The sequence below is a fragment of the Camelina sativa genome, chromosome 15, assembly GCF_030686135.1.
Source record: "Camelina sativa cultivar CO46 ecotype springtype chromosome 15, ASM3068613v1".
In the NCBI taxonomy this organism is placed as follows: Eukaryota; Viridiplantae; Streptophyta; class Magnoliopsida; order Brassicales; family Brassicaceae; genus Camelina; species Camelina sativa.
Genome location: NC_141894.1, coordinates 11,453,102 through 11,466,877, shown reverse-complemented (window position 1 = coordinate 11,466,877; position 13,776 = coordinate 11,453,102). Strand labels below are relative to the sequence as shown.

At 41.9% G+C, this 13,776-nt stretch overlaps 1 long non-coding RNA gene across 1 annotated transcript; it reads right to left on the bottom strand.

Moving 5' to 3' along the window:
* Nucleotides 1-22: 22 nt before the first annotated feature.
* On the bottom strand, nucleotides 23-1,084 carry LOC104746541 (uncharacterized). Its single transcript, XR_760910.2, has 2 exons — nucleotides 576-1,084; nucleotides 23-240 (listed from the first exon to the last, which is right to left on the bottom strand). It is a non-coding gene; the product is annotated as an uncharacterized LOC104746541 (long non-coding RNA).
* Between the last annotated feature and the right edge of the window lie 12,692 nt (nucleotides 1,085-13,776).

The following is a 13,776-nucleotide window of genomic DNA, read 5'->3' as shown; positions in this document are numbered from 1 at the left end:
TGTTTCCAAACGAATGTTGTCATACGTGAATCCACCATGATACATATAATTAAATAATCTTAACCACATACATATGTAATATATCCATCTACATAGAACAAAGAAACAAGGAAGATAACTATATCACAAAGCTAAGAACGTCGATGACACACCACCACCACCAACTTTTCGAACTAAAACATAGTGCATAAACAGCCTCGGCAGCTGCAATTCTCACACCTGAAACCCCACAACTCGAAACTGGAACCAAACAAGGGATTAATCCTTCAGAGATAACAATGTCTCTAACTGTAGGACACAAAGCATACTTGCTATTCTTAAGCATAAAACAACTCAATCAAACACAAGTGTTTCTTTAGTTATTCAAGTACCAGATAAAATAATTTACTTGGGTAATTCAAAATTGGGAACCACATTGACAATCTTTCTAGATGCAAAATAATTTCTCAAATTCGTTTGATTCCTAGTAACAGTCGACTCTATTAGTTCATCTTTTGCAAGAAAAAGTCAAAATCAAAAACACAACTAGATCTACAAAAACAACCAAATCGAAATAAAATTGAAGAGAGACTTACGAGGATCCTTGGTTGTAGATGTACATGGTGAGATAGAGGTGTTGGGTTCCTTCCACGAGATATACGCATGGCTGGTCAAACGGAGATGTGTTGGGTTCCTGATTTAACGCTGGATAGAGATGTGTGCTTGTGAACCATCATGACAGACGATGCAATCAACAATTATGTGACAACAATCAGAGAAAAACTCATAAGCGAAGCAATAAAAATTGACATTTTTACAAGATTTTAAATGATTCAGTCAATAATTTTAACGACAATCCTAAACAAAACGAGTTCCCAATTCGACGCTGAGTCCTCAATCCGATGACCACGAGTCACAAAAACGACGAAGAGATGGACAAATCTAGGCGATAGACAAAGAGGAGGATCGAAGAGAAGCCGAGATTGCGCGAAGAATGAGAGATAGAAGAAGAACGAGATCAAAGATCGCGAAGACGCTGAAGAGAAGGAGAAAGAGGCCAAAATTAGGTCTATAATTATTAAGGGTACGATCGTCATTTTGCACTAAAAAGGGGGCTGCTTTAAAAATGGTCTCCTTAAGGGGGTATTTTTAAAAAGAGGTTCACCAAAAAGGGCATTTTTGAGAATGCCTCTACTAAAATTAGCAAATCTATCTCTGAAATGAATAAAATCTTTCAATTCTGATGAAAAGGTCAGCTAATCCTCGATATTAGACGTCATCCTTAGGAGGTCTGAACAATCCGTAGCAAAAATAGCTTTATCCAATTCCAACGCTAATAAGCACTCCATAGCCCAAATAAGGGTATCTAACTCTGCATGTAATGGGGATAAGCTTCTGCGCGATCCTTTTAGCCCCATGTGTAGGATTCTATCACCGACAGACGCAATTCAGCCATGCCCACTCCTATCCACCTCTGTATGCCAAGATCCATCTATAAAGCATACAAGAGATTCTTGAGGAATTGGGATCGAAGGTATGCATGCTTCTACTACTGCTGGTGCTAAGTCTCTGTTATTTGCTCTTCTCCAAACTTCTTCTTCTTGGATAGCTTTCTCCAGTGTATCTTGCGGAGATTCAGAGATATTTTCAAACACTTCTTATTTCTTGTCTTCCAAATGTACCACAACATCCACGGGAACGTTCTCAAGTTTTGATCAGTTGCACCAGAGTCTCTACCACGCCATATAGAAAATCGAGGCTGCTTTATAGAGATGATGAAGGGAACACCATAGGATGGGAAGGCAGTGTCGATAAAATCCATACTTGACGTGCTGGGGGGCATTCAAATAGCATATGGTTTATAGTTTCCTCCGCCGCTCCACATCTAAGACAATCTTTATCTCTACCAATATGGCGATAATGCAGTCGTTGACATGTTGCTAAGCACCCAGTCACACATTTCCACACGAAATGCTTAAGCTTCCGTGATGTTTTTAACTTCCATGCTTGCGCCTTAAGTGTCGTAACACTAGGTCCCTGAGAAGGGAGGTCGCAAGCAGGGCGAGAGATAGCTCTCGCGGCTTCGTATCCAGATTTAACGGTATAATTTCCAGACTTTGTCAGAGTCCAAGAATAGCCATCCCTTGAGGCATTCAAGCTCGGTTTAATCCCCAAAATAAGGGTAATTTCTTTCGGGGGGAAGAGTTCCCGAAGACGTTCAATTATTTTTTCACTTTTTTGTGTTAAAATCTATCAAGGTGTTAACACATATCAAGGGATTTCTCTCATTAGTTAAACTTTGGGGGTGGCCGTGCTGGCGTATCTGGGATCCATGGTTCAGTCCAGATGCACGTATTAAAACCCGAGCTTATGGTCTTACGAATTCCGTACGAAAGAACATGCTTTGCTGCCAACATGCTCCTCCAGCCATATGAAGGTTGATTTGATACTTATATCTTTAATGGACTACAATATCGAAAGTATCTCTCTTTTAGAACTTGGCTAAGAAGGAAATCTGGATATCTCAGCAATCTCCATAGTTGCTTTGCCAAAAGGGCAAGATTAAATTCTTCTAATGTTCTAAAGCCTAGCCCACTGTGATTTGGGAACTTGATCACCGTGTACGTACAATGGCCATCCGTACAACCTCCGCCGGGCCGTCCGTACGATCGTGAGGCCTAGTGGTGAGAAGCCCATGTAATGTCTCACAAGCCTCATGTGAAAGACTTACCAAGTCTCTAGAACCTTCCTTCCCAACCGTTGGAGATTCAAAGCAAGTGGGAAGCCAAAGTCAACTTAGTATCACATGTTTAGTTAAGGAGTCTTAGATGTCTCTATCACTAAGATAATCGTGTAGCATATTGTAGAGAATATTTCCTAGCTGTATTGTCTATATTTAGGTTGTAACTATGTTCTAATTCAAGTAAGAAGCTTAAGTCTTCTACTATACTCTCTTCCTTACACTCTCATACTCTCTTTTACTCTCTCGTGCGAACACTCTCAAACTCATTCGATCATTACTCTCTCTCGTTTCTAAACTTACATGGTATCAGAGCCTTGTTGCTCCTCTCTCAAACTTTCTCTCTAAACCCTTCGTTCATCTCTCACTTCCACACTCTTTGATCTTTCTCTTTAACCGTTGGGTAAACTTATTGACCATCGGACAAAACTCCATGGAAAGCACCAAAACCTTGATTGTTCCAGTTACTCTCAAAGGTGAGAACTATTTGTTGTGGGCAAGAACCACAAAGACGGCTCTATGTGGCGGAGGGCTTTGGACCCACATTACATCGAGTGAAGCTCCAAAAGGCGAGCCTATTGAAGACGGCAAAGTTGTGGCCGCAAGTGGTGAAGAAAAGTGGTTTCAAGAAGACCAAAGTGTTCTCGCCATCATACAAAACTCTCTTGATGCTCCAATACTCGAGGCCTACTCGTATTGTGAAACAGCCAAGGATCTATGGGATACCTTGCAAAATGTCTTTGGTAACACTACCAACTTAAACCGAGTCTTTGAGGTCAAGAGAGCCATCAACAACCTAAGTCAAGAAGACATGGAGTTCACCAAACACTTTGGGAAGTTTCGGTCACTTTGGGCTGAGCTTGAAATGCTTAGGCCGGCGACACTTGATCCGGCTATCTTGAATGAGAGGCGTGAACAAGACAAGGTGTTCGGCCTCCTCCTTACACTGAATTCATCCTACAACGACCTTATCAAGCATATCTTGAGGTCGGACAAGCTTCCTAGCCTAGAGGATGTGTGTAGTCAGATATAAAAGGAGCATGGCTCCATAGGGCTGTTTGGTAACAAGGGGGAGCTTGTAACCGCCAACCAAGCCAACCAAGCTGATGTAGCGACCGCAAATAAGGGCTACTATCGAGGCGACGTCAAGAATCCTCCAGTGTGCCACCATTGCAAGAAGCCGGGCCATTTCAAGAATCAGTGTTGGATTCTCCACCCACACCTCCGAGCAAACCGGCCAATGAACAATCGTGGAGCGCCAAGAGCTCATCAAGCGACCGTGGAGACGCCGAGTGTAGAATCAAACCAGCAAGTCTCGGACGTGAACGGTACTGCCATGGCCGCAAACACTGACCTAGTCAGGAAGTCTGACCTTGACGCTCTCATCAAGGCGCTCAAAGAGAACTCCGGTAACTCACTTCTTGCTTCAAAACCGGATAAACATCTCATAGTTGATTCCGGTGCATCTCATCACATGATTAGTGATTCTAGACTAATGAGTGATATTAAACCGGCTAATGGTAATGTTGTGATAGCAAATGGTGAGAAAGTGCCGGTTAAAGGAATTGGAAACTTGAAATTATTTGAGAAGGAAACTAAAGCTTTTTATATGCCAAATTTTACCTCTAACTTGTTATCAGTTAAGAGAGCCACTACTGATTTAAATTGTTATGCAATATTTGGTCCTAACAAGGTTCATTTTCAGGATATTGAGACAAGTAAGGTTCTTGGTCAAGGAGGTTCCAAGGATGAGCTCTATGTGCTTGAGGACTTGAATTTATCTTCTGCTTCTTGTTTTAATTCGGTTGTTGTTAAATCTAATGACTCTATTTTACATGCTAGGCTAGGACATCCTCACACTAGAGCTTTAGCTTTAATGTTTCCTAATATATCTTTTAAAAATGATGAATGTGAGGCTTGTATTCTTGGTAAACATTGCAAGGCTGTTTTTCCTAAATCTATTACTATTTATGAAAAATGTTTTGATTTAGTTCATTATGATGTTTGGACATCTCCTTGCTTATTAGAGAAAATCAAAAGTATTTTGTGACTTTTATTGATGAAAAATCAAAATATACTTGGATAACTTTGCTTCCTTCCAAGGATAGAGTTCTTGAGGCTTTTACTAATTTTGAAAATTATGTCACTAACCATTATCATGCCAAGATTAAAATTTTGCGATCAGATAATGGTGGAGAGTACACAAGCCATGCCTTTAAGCAATATCTAGCCAAACATGGAATTCTTCATCAAACTAGTTGTCCATACACACCACAACAAAATGGTGTGGCTGAGAGGAAGAATAGGCATCTCATGGAGGTAGCAAGGTCTATGATGTTCCACACAAGAGTTCCAAAACGCTTTTGGGGAGATGCTGTACTCACAGCTTGTTATCTTATCAACCGCACACCAACAAAGATTCTCAACGACTTGTCTCCATTTGAGGTATTGAACAATGAAACACCTACATTTGATCACTTACGAGTGTTTGGTTGTGTGTGCTATGTGTTGCGACCAGGTGAACTAAGAGACAAGCTTGATGCTAAGAGTACTAAGGCTATGTTTATCGGCTATTCGACAACTCAAAAAGGGTATAAGTGCTATGACTCGGAGACAAGGAGAGTTCTAGTGTCTCGTGATGTCAAGTTTGTGGAGTCACAAGGATTTTATGACGAAAAGAACTGGGATGAGCTTCGCAACCTCTCGACCTCTTCATCCGATCGGACACGCAACCTCCGAGTGATTCTTGAGAGACTCGGTATTGAGAATGATCGGATCATCAACGAGCCGGCCAAACCAACATCACCTAAACGCCCTAAGCCATTGAATGAGCCTGACCTTGATACACCAGAATACCCTGAGATACATCCCAATGACGAAACTGAGCTGCCCGCGGATTCAACCGAGCTGCCCGAGGAGAACAATGCCGAGTCACCCGAGGAACCGGCCGAGCAACTTGAGGAAATCATTACACCAGGGAGAGCCAGCTCGGAGGCTGGAACTATAGTCCCTCTTCGACGTAGCAAACGTCTCAAGTTTCCCCCATCCAACTGGAAGAACACACGAGTGTACTACAACAACATAGCCGTTGCACACCCGATTCAAGCCGTATGTACTCTGGCGCACTTTCCGATGGAACATCAACTCTTCCTTGGCCAAATTGACAAACATTGGGTTCCCCAGACCTATGATGAAGCCAAGGACCACAAGGTTTGGCGAGACACAGTCGATGCCGAAAATACGGCCATGGTGCAAAATCACACATGGGACAAATCCGACTTACCCAAGGGCAAGAAAGCTGTGACCTCTCGGTATATCTTCACTATCAAGTATAAGAGCAATGGAGAGATTGAACATTACAAGGCCAGACTTGTGGCTCGTGGGTTTAGGCAAACGTATGGGGAGGATTACAAGGATACGTTTGCTCCGGTGGCCAAATTACACACAGTTCGAGTTATTCTCTCCTTGGCCGTAAACTTGGACTGGGATCTATGGCAAATGGATGTGAAGAATGCGTTCTTACAAGGCGAACTTGAGGATGAGGTCTACATGCGGCCACCGCCTGGCTTAGAGGATACCATAGGCCCGGGCAAGGTGCTGAAACTCAACAAGGCGATATACGGCCTTAAGCAATCACCTAGAGCTTGGTACCACAAGTTGAGCACAACCTTGCTTGGGAGAGGCTTTCGCAAATCAGAATCGGATCATACACTCTTCACACTACCAAGTAACAAAGGTATAGTAGTCATTCTAGTATATGTTGATGATATCATCATATGTGGAAGTGACAAGGTAGGCATTCAAGAGACGAAGGAATTTATTAAGTCAGTTTTTGATATTAAAGACCTTGGAGAGCTTAAGTATTTCCTTGGTATAGAAGTGTATAGGTCTGATGAAGGATTGTTTTTATCACAAAGAAAATATGCACTTGATCTCTTAAGTGAAGCAGGAAAGCTTGGATCAAAGGCTGTGACTACACCACTTGAGGAAAACTACAAGACAGCCGGAAAGGGGGAGCCTCCATTCGAGGATGTCACGCGATATAGACGCCTAGTGGGTAAGCTTATATATCTAACCATAACTAGGCCTGATCTTTGTTTTGCTGTGAACCAGGTGAGCCAACACATGCAAAACCCAACTAGACATCACTGGAACATGGTGAACCGAATCCTCAAATACATCAAGGGAGCTCCAGGACAAGGCATATGGATGGGCAGGAATAAGAGCACCGAGTTGATAGGATATTGCGACGCTGATTATGCCGGAGACCATGGGGATCGTCGCTCAACCACCGGATACTGCACGTTCTTAGGAGGGAACCTAGTCACTTGGAAAAGCAAGAAACAAAAGGTTGTCTCGCTATCTAGTGCGGAGTCCGAGTATAGAGCCATGAGGAAGTTAACCACCGAGCTTATGTGGCTTAAAGCTCTATTGAAGGATCTTGGAGTCGAATCATCAACACCTATCACTATGCATTGTGATAATGAAGCAGCCATCCACATCGCCACCAATTCCGTATTCCACGAGAGAACGAAACATATCGAGGTTGATTGCCACAAGGTGCGAGAGCAGATTCAACTAGGTGTCACGCTTCCATGCCATACCGACACCAAAGAGCAACTAGCCGACATTTTCACAAAGGCGGCTAGTCCACAAGTGTGTGAATACATTCACCCTAAGCTTGGACTCATGGACCTCACCAAACCTTGAGATCCTATACTCTTTTTCCTTAAGTATAGTTTTTCCCAAGTGGTTTTCTATACTAAGGTTTTAATGAGGTAGGTGATCAATGGTTCAAGCTTGTGTCATGGGGTCCAATGACTAAGCTTGAGGGGGAGTGTGATTTGGGAACTTGATCATCGTGTCCGTACAATGGCCATCCGTACAACCTCCGTCGGGCCGTCCGTACGATCGTGAGGCCTAGTGGTGAGAAGCCCATGTAATGTCTCACAAGCCTCATATGAAAGACTTACCAAGTCTCTAGAACCTTCCTTCCCAACCGTTGGAGATTCAAAGCAAGTGGGAAGCCAAAGTCAACTTCGTATCACATGTTTAGTTAAGGAGTCTTAGATGTCTCTATCACTAAGATAATCGTGTAGCATATTGTAGAGAATATTCCCTAGCTGTATTGTCTATATTTAGGTTGTAACTATGTTCTAATTCAAGTAAGAAGCTTAATTCTTCTTCTATACTCTCTTCCTTACACTCTCATACTCTCTTTTACTCTCTCGTGCGAACACTCTCAAACTCATTTGATCATTACTCTCTCTCGTTTCTAAACTTACACCCACCTTCCAAAGAACACATTTGCTCCCATGATATCCAATGTAGTCCTTTACTGTTTGCTTTATTGCTCCACCAGAAATTGGCTATCGCACTAGTTAATTTTGAGCATATAGCTTTTGGTAAGAGAAAACACGAGATTACATATGTTGGAATTGCTTGTGCCACTGATTTGATCAGGACTTCCTTGCCTCCCTTGGATAAAGATTTCGAAGTCCATAAGTTTACCTTCTTATGGAGTCTATCCCTCACAAATGCAAAGACTTGTGCCTTTGACCCATGAATCTTCTCAGAGAGACCCAAGTATGTACCCATGCCTCCTTCTTGTGATATCCCAACAATAGATTTGATCTCTTGACGTATATGGGATGAGACCTCGATTCCAAACATGATGGAAGATTTGGAGAAGTTAATTTCTTGTCCAGACGCCTCGCCATAAAAGCGGATTATATCAATAATTTCCTTGCATTGCTGAGGATCGGCTCTGCAGAAGAATAAACTGTCGTCTGCAAAAAGTAAGTGGGAAACACGTGGGCTTGCGTTCAAAATACGTAAACCCTGGATCTTTCCTTCTCTTTCTGCGTTCCTAATCTGAGCAATTAAGGCCTCAGTACAAAGTATAAATAGGTATGGAGAAATTGAGTCCCCCTAACGAATCCCACCTGTTGGTCTAATTCGACCCTTGGGATCTCCATTGATCAAAATACGGTAGGAGACGGTAATGCATTCCATTATCCAACCCACCCATTTTTGATCAAATCCCATTTTTTCCATCAAAGCTCTTAAGAAATTCCATTCCACCCTATCATAAGCTTTACTCATGTCCGTTTTTATTGCCATAAATTTTTTCCGGTTGGCCTGATTAGAACGGAGGGCATGAAAGTTTTCTTGAGCAATGAGGATATTATCTGTGATTAATCTTCCTGACACAAAGGCAGATTGGGTCTCGGATATAAGTTCCAACAAAAACTTCTTAAGACGTAAGCTCAGAATTTTTGAGATGACCTTATAGCTCACTTTACACAAGCTAATAGGGCGAAATTTTGACATTTCACGAGGTCGTTCTCCTTTCAGGATTAAACATATATTTGTTTCATTTAGCTTGCCATCAAAAATTCCAGAGCTAAAAAAGTTCTTCACCATCTTAGTGAGATCGCCTTTTATGGTTTCCCAAAATTTTTGGAAAAATAAAGCAGTCATCCCATCTGGTCCTGGAGCCTTTCCCGGATTCAGGGAAACAAAGCTCGTTTGACCTCCTCTTCTGAGATATCTTTCGTGAGATGCTCGTTCATAGCAGGTGTGACCAGAGTTGGTACGTCCTTAATGGCCAAAGTAGGGTCGCTCGCATTCGAGGATGAAAAGAGATTGTCAAAATACTCCACCGCTACTTTTTCTATTCCTTCTTCTGTATCAACCCAGACTCCAAGTTGATTAAGGATACCAGTGATCTTGTTCCTTGCCCTCCTTTTTTTTGATGAAGCGTGGAAGAATTTTGTATTTTTATCTCCTTCTGCAAGCCAAAGTTCTCTGCTTTTTTGGTACCAATATGCCTCTTCTTCCCTATAACCTTCAAAGAGCCGCCATTTTAGGTTGAGGAGAGTTTCCGACAATGCTTGATCATCTCCATAGGTCTCATCAATCTTTTCTTGAAGTTCCTTAATAAGCTTTTTGGAGTTTGTTTGATTATTTTTCTTCCAAATGGAGATTGCTCTTTTACAGTTTTGGATTTTTTTTCAAGATGGATCGTTCGACAGAATTGTCGTCCCCTCCCCATCCATCTATCACCGCCTCTTTGAGGCCTGGCTTGTCTATCCAATGCTTGTCAAACATAAACCTTCTCAAAAACTTTTTTGGATGTGTAAGAATAGATGCAAGGAGGGGACGATGGTCCGACCCCCATATCTTCATATACTCCACATTAGTGTGGGAAAATAAATTGTGTCACTCTTCATTTCCCAAGGCTCTATCTAAGCGACACCGAATCTTACCATTTAACCGCTGACCAATCCATGAAAATTGGTTTCCTTGGTAAGGGAAATCAATGAGACCACATGAATCAATCATTGCACGGAAAGGTAGAAACGAGGCTTCTGATCTTTTTTTTCCTCCTCTTTTTTCGTGATTCCCTGTTATTTCGTTGAAATCCCCAATAATAAACCAAGGCTCGGATCTTGAAACTCCAATACGCATTAGTCTTTCCCACACATAATCGCGATTTGCAGGGACAGGGTCGCCATAAATAAATGACATATAGACCCGATTTCCATTAATGATAGTTTCAATGTCGATTAACCGATCATATAATAACAAAAACTTTACTGGAAAATCATTCGAATACAATAAAGCTAAACCGCCGCTAGTACCTTCAGGATTGACGGTTTAAAGGTTATCAAAACCTAAATCCGCTTGAACGTCTTGCAGATAATACTTGTCATTTTTTGTTTCCGACAGAAATAAGAAACCTGGTGAGTATATCCGACACATCTCACGCAGTCGACGACGAGTCAATTTGGCTCCTGCCCCTTGGCAATTCCATGCTATTATCCTCATTTATTAGTTCCGGAGGGAGAATAAGACCCCACCGTACTAACTTTAAAACGATTGATTGTGAGCTCTAGCAATGGCACCCTGAGACCGGGACATAATAAGTAACATTGCAAGAATAAGCATTCCTTAAAGGAAGATTTTATAGATGATCTCTCATCTAGTGAGGAAGTTATTACAAATTGGCAAATGCTATTGGGCTTTGGACACGTCCTCTTTACTAAACCAACATTATCCCACTCCAAATAATTTGCAGTAGAGGCCCACCAAAAGGAATTAGTTCGAAATTTTCAGAGACAATCTGGCACGGAACCATGTCGTCGAAGCTTTTGTTCTCTAACTAATGTAGAGAAATCCAGTGATGTGAGCATCAGTATGTTAATCGGTTTTCTCCATGAGGGTGTGTCTAAGGTTGGAGCCCTTGGATTCACCAACTAGCTCCAGATGTTTGACCGATGAGAAGGGTGAGATCGAATCAGCCGAGTGAACACGAGTTTTATCACCGACCCCATATCTTGCTTTGTTAAAAGGCTTTACATTCGATATGGTTGTTCCACCGGTGAAGAGCTCACCAGATCTAGATTTAGCTTCAAAATAGGCATGAACCAGCGGTTGGAACGAGGTCTATGACATCCCTTAAAACCAAATGAGACATAAATTGAGAAGGATTTGGCCGGTGACAAAGCAGGGTAAAGGGTATGCCACAGCTCATTCTTCAAGTAAGGAGGTCTCCGTTCCAATGATAGGGACCAGAGGTAGATAGGTGGAAATGGTTCCCAATTGAGAGTTTTCAGAAGCTCCTTCACAATTGTGAGGAAGTCTTTCGATCTGAGACCGAAGAGGACAAGAGTATCAGCACCCAGTTGGAGAGGGAGTGGTCTCACGAGGAATGCCGAGCTTGCCTTGGGTAACCGGCAGAAGGATAGAGCAGAGTAAGGAAAGATCTCACCAGAAATCATGGTGGAAACAAAGTGGAAATAAGAGTAGCCTAGGAGATTCGAACAGTCCTTATCACTAACCATGTCTTGTTCTTTCCATGAACAGAGAGGTGAGATTGTCTTTGAGCCTAAGGCCGATAAGTAAAGAAAATGACTTAGCATTTAGCTAGAGAAAACATCTGTAGGGCTTAGCATAATGCTAGAGTGATTCTTCTGCTTCATAAGAGTTGAGAGGAGAGAGAAGCGGCTCTGAGAAAAGCTGTATTTGGAGAAGGATAAGGGAAATAAAATGTAGTCTTGTAGATCTAGGCCGAATTAGCAAAGATCCAGGGAAAAGCATATAACAGAAGAGGAGAGGAGGGCGAGAGGAGCTCAGATCTGTTGTTGGAGATCTAAAACATCACTCCGTCTCCGTCCGTACAGAACACCGCAAGCGGCCATTCCTTTCTTTTTTTTTTTTTTTTTTTGTCAAACATACACTCCATTAACTTAAGTTACAAGGTTCTTGGTACTCCACTCTAAGAGAAGTATAATGCACCCAACTAACTTATACAGGAGGAAAGATAGACACAGTGTGTTGCTTAAACACAAGCACAACACTCGGAACAAGCTACAACAAATGGTAAAACAAGCTTGCGAGCAACTACAGTAGAAAGAACACAAGATACAATAAGTACTGAAACTAAGATAAAGAGGTCTATAGACCCTATAGATAGTGAGAACCACCAAGAAGATAGGCCACATGAAGTGACAGTAAGCTGCCCAAGACCAATTCATTGGCCAAAAAACGACGATTTGCCATAGTGGAATGCTGAGATTCCGACGGGTTTTTGTAAACCTAGCTCGAACTAAAGATGGTAAGTCTTCAGCTCCCTGGACAGGGAGAGTAGGTTGGGAACAAGTTCCCAGAAGTCGAGTGACGGAGAAAATATCTGAGATAATACCATCTTGCCACATCACTTTGAAAGAGCTTAACCAAATGAATAGCAGAGAGAGTGAAACAAGATGGATTTGAGTAGTCAAGGGAGTGAAACCGAGGGAGCACCATGAGAGCCAACACCAACAAGTTAAATTTACAGAGGATCTCTCCTTTTAGGAGGAAGTTCTTCTGAGGAATCTCTCATTGAATGAGGATATTGAGCTTTTCTCAATAGAACAGACAACATTTGTATCTTTCAGGTTTAATAGCCATATACGTACCCTCACAGGTGGGTTCATGGAGATTTTCCTACAGAGATGGGCACACGTTCTTTCATTGGAGAGATATGAGAAGGAGGGGCTCTCCTCAAGGGAGGAGTTAGACAACACGAACATCAAAGGGTGGCCCTCGTTAACGCAACACAATGGTGATGATGGTTCCTCCAAAAAAAGATTGTGGTTCTGTGTCATTGGTGTCACCAGAGAATCCCTGCCAATGTCTATAGGGTCTCGGCTTACATATGTAATCCGCTGTAAAAAGGTAGCAGGCGAATTACATGGTAAAACCGGAATTGTAGTAATGAGACTATACCAGAAGACGAAATAAACAAGCCATATCCTCAGGGAAAGGGAGGAACCTAGAAAAAACACTTCCAGTCGACGGCATGTACAGAGGGTTCTGTCCCTTGAGATGATTGAAGCCTTCCAATCATGGTATGGTATCTGGCGGATCTACACCCTCCATCATACCGTTGTTCATCTCCACAGATACTCTCGATAACGTCTCCTTTTGATGTAGTTTCACACCCTCACCCCCTATGGAAGTGGATCCTTGTCTGGACTTTCTCGGCTTCAAAGGCACTGGAGTTGTACTTTGACCCTTAGTTGAGAATCGAAGGTTTAACAGCTTTTTTGAGGCGGCCATTCCTTTCTCTATAATGAAAGTTATGATTCCTTTAGAACCTGCTTTGTTTTCTATTGTTAAAAGGCATAATAAGTCAATTAGTTGAACTTGAGTAAATAGGGATGCATCGACACCAGTATAAGAAAGTAAATACATCAAAGTAAATGATAAGTGTGAAAGAAATAAGATTAGTAAGGTTTACTTATAGATCTCTTCCTCTACTCATCTAAAATAATCCAAATGTAAATCCTTGAATTTAATTTAAGAATCCGGAAATCCACTTCTTTTGTAGGGGCTAATGATTTACACTGCCAATTGGATTCTTTTTACCCTCCTCCGTGAACACATTGCACATGCCATTGCTCTCAAAGTTAAGTTTGTGACTAAGCTAAGGGGAAGACGTCTTAAAGACAAGATATCCGTAAACAATTTATTAAGCATCATGATTGATGGTTATTCTAGGTTACCAT